Here is a 14,408-nt window from a genome sequence, read left to right on the forward strand (position 1 = left end):
GATGTGTTTCTTTGATTTTGTTATTAATTGGTTTATACAATTGGCTGCTCCCATGTTGGAGGTATAGATATTTAAAATTTTTAGATCTTCTTGTTGGAGACACTTTAAGTATGATACAGTGTTGTCCTTTCTAATCTCTTATTATAGAGCTTTGGCTTAAAATCTAATTTGTCTGATATAAGGATTGCCACCTCCCCCAGCTTTCTTTTGATGTCTATTAGCTTGGTAAATTGTTTTCCATGCCCTCACTTTAAATCTGGAGGTGTCTTTGGGTCTAAAATGAGTTTTTTGCAGCCAGGATAACTCTGGGTCTTGTTTTTTTATTCATTCTGATACCCTGTGTCTTTTGATTGAGGCATTTACATTCCAGGTAACTATTGAAAGATATGAATTTAGTGCCATTGTATTGCCTGTAAGGTGACTATTACTGTGTAATAATAGTTACTGTGTAACTATTTTTGTCTTCTCTCCTTTTTTCTTGGTTAGCCTGGCTAGAGGTTTATCAATTTTATTGATTTTTTTTCAGAGGATTAGCTTTTGATTTCATGGATTTTTTTCATTGCTTTATGTTTCACTCATTGATTTTTGCTCTGATTTTTATTTCTTTTCTTAGGCTTGCTTTAGATATAAACTGCACTTCTTTCTCTAGATTTCTATTACAGAATTTTAAGCTGTAGATATTAGAGTCCTCTTCTAATATGTGCATTTAATGCCATAAATTTCCTTCTAAGAGCTATTTTCATTGTATCCCCCATATTTTCATAAGTTGTATTTTATTTTCATTTAGTTCAAAATATTTTTTTTACAAATTTCTCTTGAGATTTCTTTGACCTATGGTTGATTTAAAAGTGTGTTAATTTTCATATATTTGGGAATTTTTTTCAAGTGTCTTCCTTGTATTGATTTCTAGTTTAATCTCATTGTTGTCTGAATACATATTTTGTATAACTTTTTTCGTCTTAAATCTGTGAAGGTGTGTTTTATGTCCCAGGATGTGGTTTATCTTGGTGAATACTCCATGTGAATGTGAGAAGGGTGTAAATTTGCTGTTGTTGGATGGATTATTTTATAAATGTCAATTAGATCAAGTTGATTGATAGTTGCTGTTCAAATGACTACATCCTCATGATTTTCTGTCTGCTTGATCTATCACTTACTGACAGAGGGATGTCGAAGTACCCAACAGCAGTGGTGGATTTGTTTGTTTTCCTCACAGTTGTCTTACTTTTTTGTCTCATATATTTTGGTACTATCTTCATAGATGCATATTCATTTAAAATTGCCATGTCTTTTTGGAGAGTTGTCCCTTTTATAAATATGTAATGCCCCTCTTTATCCGTGACAATCATTCTTGCTTCCAAGTCTGCCTCATCTGAAATTAACTTGGTCACTCCTGCTCTCTTTTGATTAATATCAGTTTGGTACATCTCTTGTCATCCCTTTTCTCTCTTTCTTTTTCTTTTTTTTTTTTTTAAGACTTCATTTGTTTATGTGACAGAGAGAGCTAAAGAGCACAAGCAGGAGTGGGTAGTGGCAGAGAGAGAGAAAGAAGTAAATCCCTGCTGAGCAAGAAGCTCATCTCAGGCAGACACTTGACTGACTGAGTCACCCAGGCATCGCTATTTTGCCATCCCTTTTCTTTTAGCTTGAATCTATAAAGACTGAAAAGATCAAGGTTCTAGCCAATTTGGTTTCTACTAAGGGTTCTCTTTTTATTTTGAACATGGCTGTCTTCTCTATATGTCTTCACATGGCCATTCCTGGGTGCATACACATGGAGGAATGGGGAAGGACAGAGGGAGGGCATTCTGATGTCTCTTATTGGACACTAATCCTCCCAGATCAAGGGCCCATGCTTATGACCCCATCTAACCATAATTACTTTCTTAGAGGCTCCATCTACAATTATAGCCATGCTGACAGTTAAGGCATTAACATATGAATTTTGAGGAAACACATTCATTACATAACAAATACTTTAAATATTTCATTCCACTCAGCTATAAAGGACTGAGGGAAATGCTCTTATCACAACTAAGATAACTGAGGTAAGACTCTGAAAAGTCTTTTCCCTGGAGAGCAAACCTTTGTTATGTAGAAGGCTCTAGACAAATTTCACAATAATTCTTCTTCTTCTTCTTCCAGAGTCACAAGGATATTTTTTCTTAGACCTTCAGTATGAGAATCTGGTAGATTCCTAAGTAGAGAAGTCACAGAATTTTCTGGGTCTTCTGAAGACTATTGCACCTGGGAGTTTCTCACTCTAAAGCTAGCACACACTCAGCCGCTAGCAATTCTCCAAAGTTTTCATTTAAATGGTCTCACCAGGGGCACTTGGGTGGCTCAGTGATTTAAGCCTCTGCCTTCAGCTCAGGTCAGGATCTCAGGGTCCTGGGATGGAGCACCACATCAGACTCTCTGCTCAGCAGGGAACCTGCTTCCCCCTCTCTCTCTGCCTGCTTCACTGCCTACTTGTGATCTCTCTCTGTGTGTCAAATAAACAAACAAAAAAAAAACCTTAAAAAAAAAATAAATGTTCTCACCAGTTTATAGCTCCAGCAGCTTCTTCCCCTGATAAGCCAATGTCAACTGTATCCCTCTGGATGGCCCTCTCTCTTTGTATCTAGGAGTGACAGTTTGCCTTGCAACTTCAGTACTCTGTTGGATACAACAAATTCCTTGATTTCCAGTTTGTCTGTATTTTCCCTGTTGTAATAATGAGAATGTTGACTCCAAGTCCTTTTCATATCTAAGCTGAAACCAGAGCGGATGATACAGATTTAAATGAAATCCCCATAGCTACTACAGAGCTGGGACAAGTTTCATAGCATGGAAAAGATACCTCAGATTCCCATCTCTTCTGCAGCCTCTATCCTCTTTGAAATAAACAGCTAGAAGCAGTAACAACTGTCTCATCAATCCTTTTGGGCTCATGTTCACAGGGCACTATTTCAGAAAGGGACCCTAATACCTTCCCTTCTTTACTATGAAGGTTGTAACCCTGAGATTACGAAGATGCTTGTTTATGTGGGTCCTCAGCAAACAGCTTCTGTGACTCATTTTCTATTCCCTGTACTTCCCCATGCAGAAGGCTGGGTGAATTTATGTTTATATGATGTTCTCAGACTCTCCTGTTGTTTAACAAGGCAGTTAGCCCCAAGCAGTGTTCTCTTCCCTCCAAAGGAATTTTGGAAAAACCTTGGCCTTGACTCTGAACAGGGATAGGGACCTAATTCAAAACTCTTCTGGATTTTTCTTGCTCTTGGCAGCTGTTTTTATGGAGCAGAAATATATTTTGACGCTTGCCTCTCATTAGCTTGTTCTTCCCATATTCAAAAGTTACAAGGTCATTACCACAGAAAGTACAATCACACACAGTCCCTTCATCTATAAAAGCAGTCTCCACGGAGCACAGGTATGTGGGGCTTGATGTGTGTATTAGCTGAGGAGGGGCATTTGTTACTTACAAAAAGCCACAGGGATCACATAACAGAGCCCAGACATAAAACCCAGACTCTCCGTGCTCTATATAAAATGGAAAGAAAGCCATGAGAGAAAAATAGGATCCATCACTTATATTCCACACTAAGTTGTCTGGGTGGTTTATGATCATTCATTAGCTATTCTTCACAGCACACTTCAGGAGAAAAAGGATTGGGTTCATTCAGGGGAAGGAGTATAAACTTTGAATCAGGCACTGTAGTCTTTTTGTAGCTTTTCCATCCCACCCTGCAAAAATCCCTGGATAGAGGAAATCCTTAGATGATGGGAAAATTCAGATGGAAAGAAAGATGGGAATTTTCTGCTCACAACTTGCATCTGATAATAAGAATTCTTCTTTAGAGGAAAAAAGAAAATGCCTCTGATGATGGCCCATTGGACTTGAGAATGTCTTCTTTCAGGTGTCAATAGTTATGCTTCTGATTTGGGTTCTGACAATTCTTTTCAGAGCTATGATGCTCCTGTCTTGTTTACAGTGGTCCCCAGTATATAAGTTCTCTATGGACTCCGTTCAAAAAAAAATAAATAAAAATGTCAAGGAGTAGAAAAGTCAAGAATTGGACAATGATTTGGCTCATGAGACTATTGTAGGACATCCGGATCATTCATGTGGAGTTTTTTTGCCAAAGCTGCTTTAGAAAATTGCTTTGACTCTCCATTTTACTCTTCCTGGTAAAACATCATCCTGATACCTGTGAGCAAGAGATTTGTGCTGTGTGAGTGTCTGTTAGAGGTGCAAAATATCCTCTGTTCTGAAGACTGACCTCAGAATTAGGCATTTCAGGGAACTACGCTGCCTAGTCCCAAATTAGGTCAGATCTGAAGAACCAGTAAGTAACAGCTTCTTGGAAGAGGGCCAGGGGCACAGAAAACTCTGCAAGCTCTGGATTGAATCAAGGGCTTTATGAGTTGGGTTTGGAATTTCTTAGGAGAGCAGAGTCCTGCCCATTTGAGGAACCACCCACCCCCCAGTTTGGTATATGTACTAACTCAAAAGCAAATTAACTCTTGTTAACTGTGGGCCTTTGAAATTTTCTCTTAACACCTTTGCCAGTCAATTCATGCCTCCTGAGCAGAACATACAACCCTGGGAAGGAGAGGCCTCAGCTTTTGGATGGAGCAGTAATTCATTCATAGCACCAAGTCATTTCTTAGTTTTGCCAGTTATTTCTTATGTGTTGAAGTCATTTATTGCTTTTATTTTTTTTTAAAGATTTTATTTATTTATTTGACAGAGAGAGACCACAAGTAGGCAGAGAGGCAGGCAGAGAGGGAGGGAAGCAGGTTCCCCACTGAGCAGAGAGCCCATTGCGGGGCTTGATCCCAAGTCCCTAAGATCATGACCTGAGCCGAAGGCAGAAGCCTTACCCACTGAGCCACCCAGGCGCCTCCTATTTATTGCTTTTAAATCTCTGTTTCCTGGATTTTTAATTTTTTAAGTTTTTATTTAAATTTCCAGTTAGTTACCATTCAGTGTAAAATTAGTTTCAGGTACACAATTAAGTGATTCAGCACTTACATACATCACCCAGTGCCCGTCAGGGTAAGTGCCCTCCTTAATCCCCATCACCTATTTCTCTCATCCCCTCTCCTACCTCCCCTCTGGTAACCATCAGTTTGTTCTCTATAGTTGAGAGTCTGTTTCTTGGTTTGCCTCTCTTTTTTTCCCCTATGATTGTTTGTTTTGTTCTTAAATTCCACATATGAGTGAAATCATATGGAATTTGTCTTTCTCTAACTGACTTATTTCCCTTAGCACAATACACTCTTGCTCCATCCACATTGTTGCAAATGGCAAGATTTCATTCTTTTTGATGGCTGAATAATATTCCATTATATATCCATACTACCTCTTCTTTAACCATTCATCAGTTAATGGACATTTGAACTCTTTCCATAATAGGGCTATTGTTGATAATGCTTCTATAAATATTGGGGTTCATATATCCCTTTGAATCTGTATTTTTGTATTCTTTGCATAAATACCTAGCAGTGCAATTGCTGGGTTGCAGGCTAGTTCTATTTTTTAAGTTTTTGAGAAAATGCTATAGTGTTTTCCATAGTTCCTGCACCCATTTGCATTCCTACCAACAGTATAAGAGGGTTCCCCTTTCTTCATATCCTCACCAAAGCCTGTTGTTTCTTGTGTTCTTGATTTTACTCATTCTGACATGTGTGAGGTGATACCTCACTGAAGATTTGTTTTCCCTGATGATGAGTGATGTTGAGCATCTTTTCATATGTCTTTTGGTCATCTGTATCTTCTTTAGAAAAAATGTCTATTCATGTCTTCTGCCTATTTTTTAATCGGACTGTTTGTTTTTTGGGTGTTGACATTGGTCCTAGCAACTTCTTACTAGATATGTCTCCTGAGGCAAGAGAAATAAAAGCAAAAATAAACTATTGGGATTTTATCAAAATAAAAACCTTCTTTACAACAAGTGAAACAATCAACAAAGCAAAGAGGCAAACTATGGAATGGGAGAAGATATTTTAAAATGACATATATGATAAAGGGTTAGTATCCAAAATATGTAAATTTTTTTTAGTTGGAATAATAATGGTCCAATAATAGTAATGATATTGTGGAGAGTTGTAAGATTTAAATGAGATGGTGAAGCAGTGTTTTTCCTTGTGCATAGTAAGTGCTCAGTAAATATTTAGTGCAATCATAATCCCATGATTGTCAGAATGGTAGTTGCCATCTTAGATGAATTGCCTTATGAAAATATTGGATGAGTTATGCTAGTTTGGGTGTACCTAGTTAGCTCAAATCCAGAACAAATAGAGAAGTTGGCATTTTGGTTACCTTTCCTCCCTCCCTTACTGAAGATCTTTCCCTTTTACCCTCTGTCTCTGTAAAAAAGGAGAGTAACCCTGATAAATTGTCCATAACTTATTATAAATTACCTTAAGTAAAAATCCTCCTGAGCATTTTTGAATGTGGGAAGAAAAAGCTGACTTTTAGAGAGGCCCTCCCACAACTTCTCTCCCTTCCTCAAACTCTCTCCTTCCTTCCCCCAAACACACACTGTCCAGGAGACAGGTTTGAAGTTAAATTTTTGTTGAAGTTCCATAAACTCATTAATTTCTATAACCTTGAAGTAAGTTTAAATAAAAACACATTCCTACTAAAATTATCCTTTATCAACACTAAGCCTATTAAAAAAAACAAATAAGAAAAATGTTGGCTAAACATTATATATTAAACATGAACAGAGCTTTGGAATTCAGCTTTTTTATGGAAATTGATCTGTCTTTGCACTTGTGTAGCTCTTTGACCTTGTCAACATTGAAAAAAAAATAGTCAGTTAATGAGCAAAATTAGTTTATTCAAGAATAACTCTATAGCAAAAGAATTGTACCTCAGGACTTGCATACTATGGCAAAGCGTAGGTAAATCCAGGGAACAGATGAGAAGAGTATTATTGTACAGAGGAAAGAAGGCAACTGAGAGAAGCTATTTGAAACAAAATTCTATCAGAGGAAAGCAAGAGTTCAGATTTGTAACAATTTTCATTAACTAAGTTGCAGTGATTCTTACTGGCTTGGTTATTGATGGGCAAGGAGAAAATCTTCCCTCCTCCTGCTGGGTTATGTAAAGTAATCTTCCACAAGTGGTACCTGGGAGAGCATCCCCTTCAAGACTTTCCAACTCCATTTAAAATGAGTTTTCCTTTATTCATTTTTACAACCTTTAATGTCATAAATGTTAAAGCCACTCAAAGGCAATCACCATGCCAATCTTTTCTGAAAAAGCAAAACTTATGGAGGTAAAATAATTCCAAACTGAATTAATATTGGATGACAAAACAAGGAGCATACTAGAAGATGCATGTGCTCTATTGAGACTTTGAAAATATTGTTTTGATGATGTGAAAAGAAAAGAATGCTTTGGAAGTTGTTCCTAATTAGACAGACATTTGTCTAATTTAATTTATAGCTGAAGGATTTTAAATGGCCCTAAATCTTCTTCAAATTGGGGAAAGTTCCTGTTTTGTTGATAAGATACATACATCTTTACAAAGCCATGTGCCAAATAAATACAGGCTTCTCTGGAAGAAGTCAGCAGTGGTTGCTGAAATTTAAAATATATTTCTGGACACTTGTCAATGTAAGACCATCTAAATTTTTTAGATTAAGGAAAAGCATTTTGTGACACAGTTCCCCCTATAAATATATTGCTTACTATAGTGACATCCATCCTGAATTTCAAATTATTTCATTCAAAGCATTTATTACTCCATGAAGTTGAGAGCCTTACAATAAGAAATTTATTGTTCTATTGAGCTGTTGTCCCAGTTCCCTGATCTTTTGGGCATTGAGGACTTACAGAGAGACTCCTGCCTTAGCTCTTAGTGGGATCAAGTTCCAGCTTTGTTGATGAGTGAAATACTCTCTCAGAAACTTGGGGCAAAGTCTCCTTTCAATGCTGAAAAAGATGACAAACCAGATCCTTTGCCTTAAAATATAAGAGAGAGTATAATAGATTAAACACAATGTAATATGGGTCAAAATGAGGACAGTCCATGCTTCAGTGCTCCTTTACTAAATTTGTCCACAGGATGCCCTAGGATTTAGGGTATCTGTGTATGGAGACATGGTTGAGGCCAAGATCTATTAATTTAAGTTACCTTAGTTTGGATAACTTGCCTACACCATGCAATTTTGAAGTCACTAATTTAGTGGCATCTTGAAGAGCATCCATTGGTTATTGGTTATCTGTTGTTGGTTACTGGCTACTGGGTTATATAACAGGTGGGAAAGAGTGACAATCATGTAGAAAAGGTGAATGTAACCAGCCATCTATTCTCTTCCCATTGGGTATGCTGAAGCATGAGCCCTTGAATGCTGATTGCAGGCATGCTAAGGAAGTGACAACATTTGCCCTCTTCATACAACCTCAAGTAGCCTCAACCATTTGCCCCACATGTTGTATTTAAAATGATCATTTTTAGGGGCACCTGGGTGGCTCAGTGGGTTAAAGCCTCTGCCTTTGGCTCTGGTCATGATCCCAGGGTCCTGGGATTGAGCCCCACGTCGGGCTCTCTGCTCCGCAGGGAGCCTGCTTCCTCCTCTCTCTCTCTCTCTCACTGCCTACTTGTGATCTCTGTCTGTCAAATAAATAAATAAAATCTTTTAAAAAAATAAAATGATCATTTTTGATGTATCCCATGACGTGAAAATGTTAGGAAGGATTGCTCTTCATCAGTGGTTCTCAACATTTAGCATACATCAAAATTACTTGGAAGGCTTAATAAAATACATTCCTGCTCTTCTCTCAGGCATTCAGATTCAGTAACTCAGGGGCCTGAGAATTTGCATTTCTAATAAGTGTCCAAGTGGTGCTATTGCTGCTGGTCTAGTAATGTGTTTTGAGAACCACCACTCCAGATGTTCGTAGAAACAAATAAAAAACCCAGTGGAAGAAGAGAAGAAAGGAGAAGAGGAATGTCAAAAAATCTCAGTCATCGTATCATGCTTAGCGAAATAAGTCAAGCAGAGAAAGACAACTATCATATGATCTCCCTGATATGAGGAAGTGGTGATGCAACATGGGGGCTTAAGTGGGTACGAGAAGAATAAATGAAACAAGATGGGATTGGGAGGGAGACAAACCATAAGTGACTCTTAATCTCACAAAACAAACTGAGGGTTGCTGGGGGGAGGGGGTTTGGGAGAAGGGGGTGGGATTATGGACATTGGGGAGGGTATGTGCTTTGGTGAGTGCTGTGAAGTGTGTAAACCTGGTGATTCACAGACCTGTACCCCTGGGGATAAAAATATATGTTTATAAAAAATAAAAAATTAATTAAAAATTTTAAAAAAAGATGTAGATTTTCATAGGGGAATATTCAAAACATCCAAAATACAATAAAAAAATCTTCTCTTGTGTTCTTTAAAAAAAAAAAAAAAAAAAATCTCAGTCATGCCTTGCCTTATCTTGGATTGCACCTGGATATGAAAAGGAGAGTTTTCTCTTAAATTATTTTTTTCAGATCTCCAATTCTGTGAATCTTGTGCATTTTGGGATACCTCTAATCGTGTATTTCTCCATCAATTATTTCATATCCTTATTTTGGAAATCTATTTCCCATTCTTAAACACACAGCTTAGGACTCATTCTGACTTAACTGTGGATTATACTACTCATCATTTTTCAAAATTGAATTAATTTAAACTCAAATCATCTCAGTTTGCCCAGGACTATAGAACACAGGACTTTCATTTCTGTAGTTAAGAAAGTCCTGGGCAAGCCAGGATAAGTTGGTCACCTTACTTAGCAGTCTGGCCAAATTTTGGTCAGATCTACATATAATGAGAATGTACCTTTGTCATCTAAATCACTTAAGTAATACCCATATTAAAAATGTACTGTATTCTCTTTATTCTCGAGATAAAATTGAATAAATAAATGTAACTAACGTCCTTTTCTCTAACATATCTTACCATTATATTGTCTTCATATTAAAAAAGATTTATTATCTATTGCCTTTACCAGATCATTAGAATCATTCAAGAAGGAAAATGGCTTTTAATGCTGTAGATCTCCTGTGTATCTGGTGGGAAGATCTTCGACTTTATACAGTTTTCTAAAAGACAGATTTGAAACACTAAATTAACCTTGACCTATAGCCAAAATTGGCTCTTAAAACTCACATGTTTTAGGGTAAACAAAACCATTTATTTCTGAAGGCTTTCCATCTCATCTCCTGGGAGATTAACTCCATGAACTTTGCTAAAATAGTACGATTTGCCATCAGCAGGAAAAGTGTAACAAATTAATTATAGATGTATGTTAAATTACTTTCATTACCATCTCTGGTTTAGGGATAGGCTCACGTGACTGGAATGACAGATCAAAGTCTTTCGATCCGTCCCCATAGCAAGAGCTACTTTTGTTCTGCTTGTAATGCAGTTCTCAGATAAGGGAAGAAGCCAAGTTCTGATTTGAAGAGCTGTTCACAGATTCCTGAGGAAGGAATATGGCTGGTTCAGTGTGAGGTTGTCAAGTATACACGTAGATATAATCTTGATTGTCATGGGTTCCACTAGCCTCAGGTTTCAGGGATCACATAAATACTAAGATTTTTGCCAACTTCAACCCCTCAGATTTCAGCCCTTAACTGCTCACTTTGAAATTTGTGGAAAGCCTTGGGATTTCTCACATGTCTCCCAAGCTACTCCCCAGCTCTACTGCCAAGCCCTCCCGGTTGTTTCTACTAGCTGGTAGTGGGTCTGGGCCTCAGGGATTCATGTTACTTCCTAACCAAAGAAATTTTTGCTCTTTACAGTGAAACTAGGGCTACAATTCACAGAAGATATAGAATCTTACCTTAGCCACTTTGTGGGACTTCAACCTCAGTTTTCAGAGACAGGATAAACAAATCAGCAAGGGCCAGGTCATATCTAAAAATAGAACTCCAGTCTACAATCTGCAGCAACCAGTCCAGGAAACCAAACCCCAATTTCAACAGCAATCAGCCCAAAATAGTCAGTACTTAGTCAATACCTGATATCTTCTTTAATATGTGTGCCTGCTTCCAACCTAGGGTCAGAAAGAGAAAGCCAGATGTGCTCCCGTAAACCAGTCCCGTAAGATGCCTTGCTTCTATTCACCCTTTCTCTAGTTTCCCCATGCGAACAGCCTCCAAGCAGTGCACACTGGAAGCCTTCCCTTTTTCTACTTCAAAGCTTTCCACTTCTCTGCATGCCTTCCAGTATCTCCTAAAGGCAAGTGATGGTGGCTTCTCTCCTATGTATAGCAACCTCTGAATAAACAGTCTTTGCTTTTTCTCACTTGGGTGGGTCTTTGTGTCTAGGTTTTTCTTCTCAGGGCACCTGGGTAGCTCAGTGGGTTAAAGCCCCCCGGGTGGCTAGTGGGTTAAGCCTCTGCCTTCAGCTCAGGTCATGATCCCAGCCAGGGTCCTGGGATGGAGCCCCACATCGGGCTATCTGCTCAGCAGGGAGCCTGCTTCCTCCTCTCTCTCTGCCTGCCTCTCTGCCTACTTGTGATCTCTGTCTGTCAAATAAATAAAATAAAAATAAAAGTCATCAATAGGTCTTACTTCTGTAAAGGAGGGGTTTGGAAGAAAAAAAAAAGAACAGCCAGAAGGGGTCTAGGGATCATTAGCAGAACGCCTGTAACACTCAGAAAGCTAGACAGGTTACTTGCTGTCTCTGAAGAAGCTTGGAGGAAGGCACATCTGTGTCCCACTCCCTGATTATTTATCTGTTTTTCAAACAGCCAGCCTATGTCAGCTTAGACAGGAGACAGTTAAAACAAGATTTTAAAACTGGAGACAGATGCAACACCAAAGAAGAAAACACACACACACACACACACACACACACACACACCAGAAAACAAACAAAAACAAACATATAATCCAATTTAAAAATGGGAATGGGGGACACCTGGTGGGTCAGTGGGTTAAGCCTCTGCCTTCAGCTCGGTTCATGATCTCAGGGTCCTGGGATCGAGCCCTGCATTGGGCTCTCTGCTCAGCAGGGAGCCTGCTTCTTCCTCTCTCTGGGCCTGCCTCTCTGCCTACTTGTGATCTCTCTCGCTGTGAAATAAATAAATAAAATCTTAAAATAAAGTAAAAAATAAATAAAAAATAAAAAATAAAAATGGGAATAGGACCTGCATACAAATTTTTCCAAAGAAGATACACGGCCAGCCGACAGATACATGAAAAGATGCTCAATACCACTTATCATGAGGGAAATGCAAATGAAAACCACAATGAGATATCAGCTCACACCTGTCAGAATGGCTAAATATCAAAAAGACAAATAACATTTTTGTGAAGAGACAAAGACTGAGCGGTGCCTCCACGTGGCTGACCTCGAGCAGCAGCTGGCTTCTCCACGCAGAACCCGAGCGTAGGAGATTCAGAATCGAATCTATTCTCTCTTCCCCCTTCCCCCTCCTGGTTACAAATCACTTGAGATATATAAGTTAGTGGAACTTTGCTAGAATTTTTCGGCTTTGTGAGGAATCTTATCATCAAAGAAAATGACCAGCAATGCTACCAACAAGACAGAGCCTCTCTCCACGAATTCCTGTGTATTCACTGGGATTCTCAATCCTCTAGTGGTCAAGAAATCTGTAGTCTTCTCGAAATATGGCAAAATTGTGGGTTGCTCTGTTCATAAGGGCTTTGCCTTTGTTCAGTATGTTAATGAGAGAACTGCCCGGGCTGCTGTGGCAGGAGAGGATGGCAGAATGATTGCTGGCCAGGTTTTAGATATTAATATGGCTTCAGAGCCAAAGGTGAACTGAGGAAACGCAGGTGTGAAATGATCTGCAGTGGAGATGCACGGGTCAGTACCAGAACACCCTTCTCCGTCCCCTCTACTCAGCTCCTCTTATGACTTGGACTGTGACTTTCCATGAGGTTATTATTACTAAGATGTATAGTTACCCAGCACGTATTCCTCCTCCTCCTCCAACTCCTCCTGCTTGGGCTGTAGTTCCTTCAAGATGCCAGCATGTATTAGGAAACACCTCACAAAGGGGCAAAAGTGGCTTCAATTCTAAGAGTGGACAGCGAGGATCTTCTTCCAAGTCTGGAATGTTGAAAGACGATGACCTTCAGACCATTAAGAAGGATGTGACCAGATAAAACAAAAAGTGGATTCTCTATTGGGAAGCCTGGAAAATTCTGGAGAAAGAACAGAGCAAACAAGGAGAGGTGAAGAATGCTAAGTCAGAAGAGGAGCAGAGCAGCAGCTCCCTGAAGAAAGAGGAGACCGAAGTGAAGATGGAGTCTGGGGGCGGGTACAGATGACTCTGCTGAGGAGGGGGACCTGCTGGATGGTGATGATGATGAAGATTGGGGGGAGGGCCAGCTGGGGTTGATCAAGGACGATGAAAAAGGCTGAGGAGGGAGAGGATGACAGAGACAACACCAATGGCGAGGATGACTCCTAAGCACATAGTGTTTGCCATTATGTGCCTCATTATTTCTTTACCTTGGTGCTTGTCTAAGATCAAAATATTCACCAGATCCTCTCCCCTAGTGTCTTCTTCAGCACATGCTCACTGTTTTCCCCATCCTTGTGCTTCCCATGTTCATTAATTCATATTGCCCTGCGCCTAGTCCCATTTTCACTTCCTTTGACACTCCTAGTAGTTATAGTAAATCTTCTTTGGTACCTCTTTATGACTTACAAGCAAAAGGATCTGTGGTTTTTATCAACTGTCTCCAAAATAATCTTTCGTTGTGCAGGGAGTACGGTTCTTTCCATTCATCTATGAGCTCAGTAGTTGCAGAGGCAGTCGCATTAGTTGAGTAGCACCTGAGAGCAGTTTTGAGTTAGAGGTATGTGTGTTATACCCCACATAAGACTGCTATGTGGGGCTGGTCAATACAAGTGTACCAATGTACTTTTGTGAATGAGAGTTGGCATGTGAAATGCTTCCTCTAGAAAAATAATTAGTGTAATAGTCTTGAGATTTGTTTTCTAAGGTTGATACTATGGGTTATTTTTATGAACAGCCTGATGTTTGGGATGCTTTTTTTCTCAAAATAAAAGTCCTTATCAAACCAGGAATTGGGAGGGGGAAAAGGACAAATAACAAGTATTGGTGAAGATGTGGAGAAAAGGGAACCCTTATGCATTGTTGGGAATGTAAATTGGTATAACCACTGTGGAAAACAGTATAAAGTTTCCTCAAAAAGTTAAAAATAGAAACACCGTATGATCCAGTAATTCCACTATTGGGTATTTTCCTAAAAAAATTGAAACACTAACTCAAAAAGATATATGTACTCCTATGTTTATTGTAGCATTATTTGCAGTAGCCAAGATATGGAAGGAACTTAAGTGTACACAGATAGAGGAATGGATAAGGAAGATGTGAGATATATATACATATATATCTATATATATATCAC

At 38.9% G+C, this 14,408-nt stretch overlaps 1 pseudogene; it reads left to right on the top strand.

The window, feature by feature from the left end:
- The first annotated feature begins 12,523 nt into the window (after positions 1 to 12,523).
- Positions 12,524 to 13,441, top strand: LOC101677322 (annotated as a pseudogene).
- Positions 13,442 to 14,408: the final 967 nt, after the last annotated feature.

This window comes from Mustela putorius, unplaced genomic scaffold (assembly GCF_011764305.1).
Source record: "Mustela putorius furo isolate JIRA1106 unplaced genomic scaffold, ASM1176430v1.1 tig00000095_pilon_pilon_pilon, whole genome shotgun sequence".
Lineage (NCBI taxonomy): Eukaryota > Metazoa > Chordata > Mammalia > Carnivora > Mustelidae > Mustela > Mustela putorius.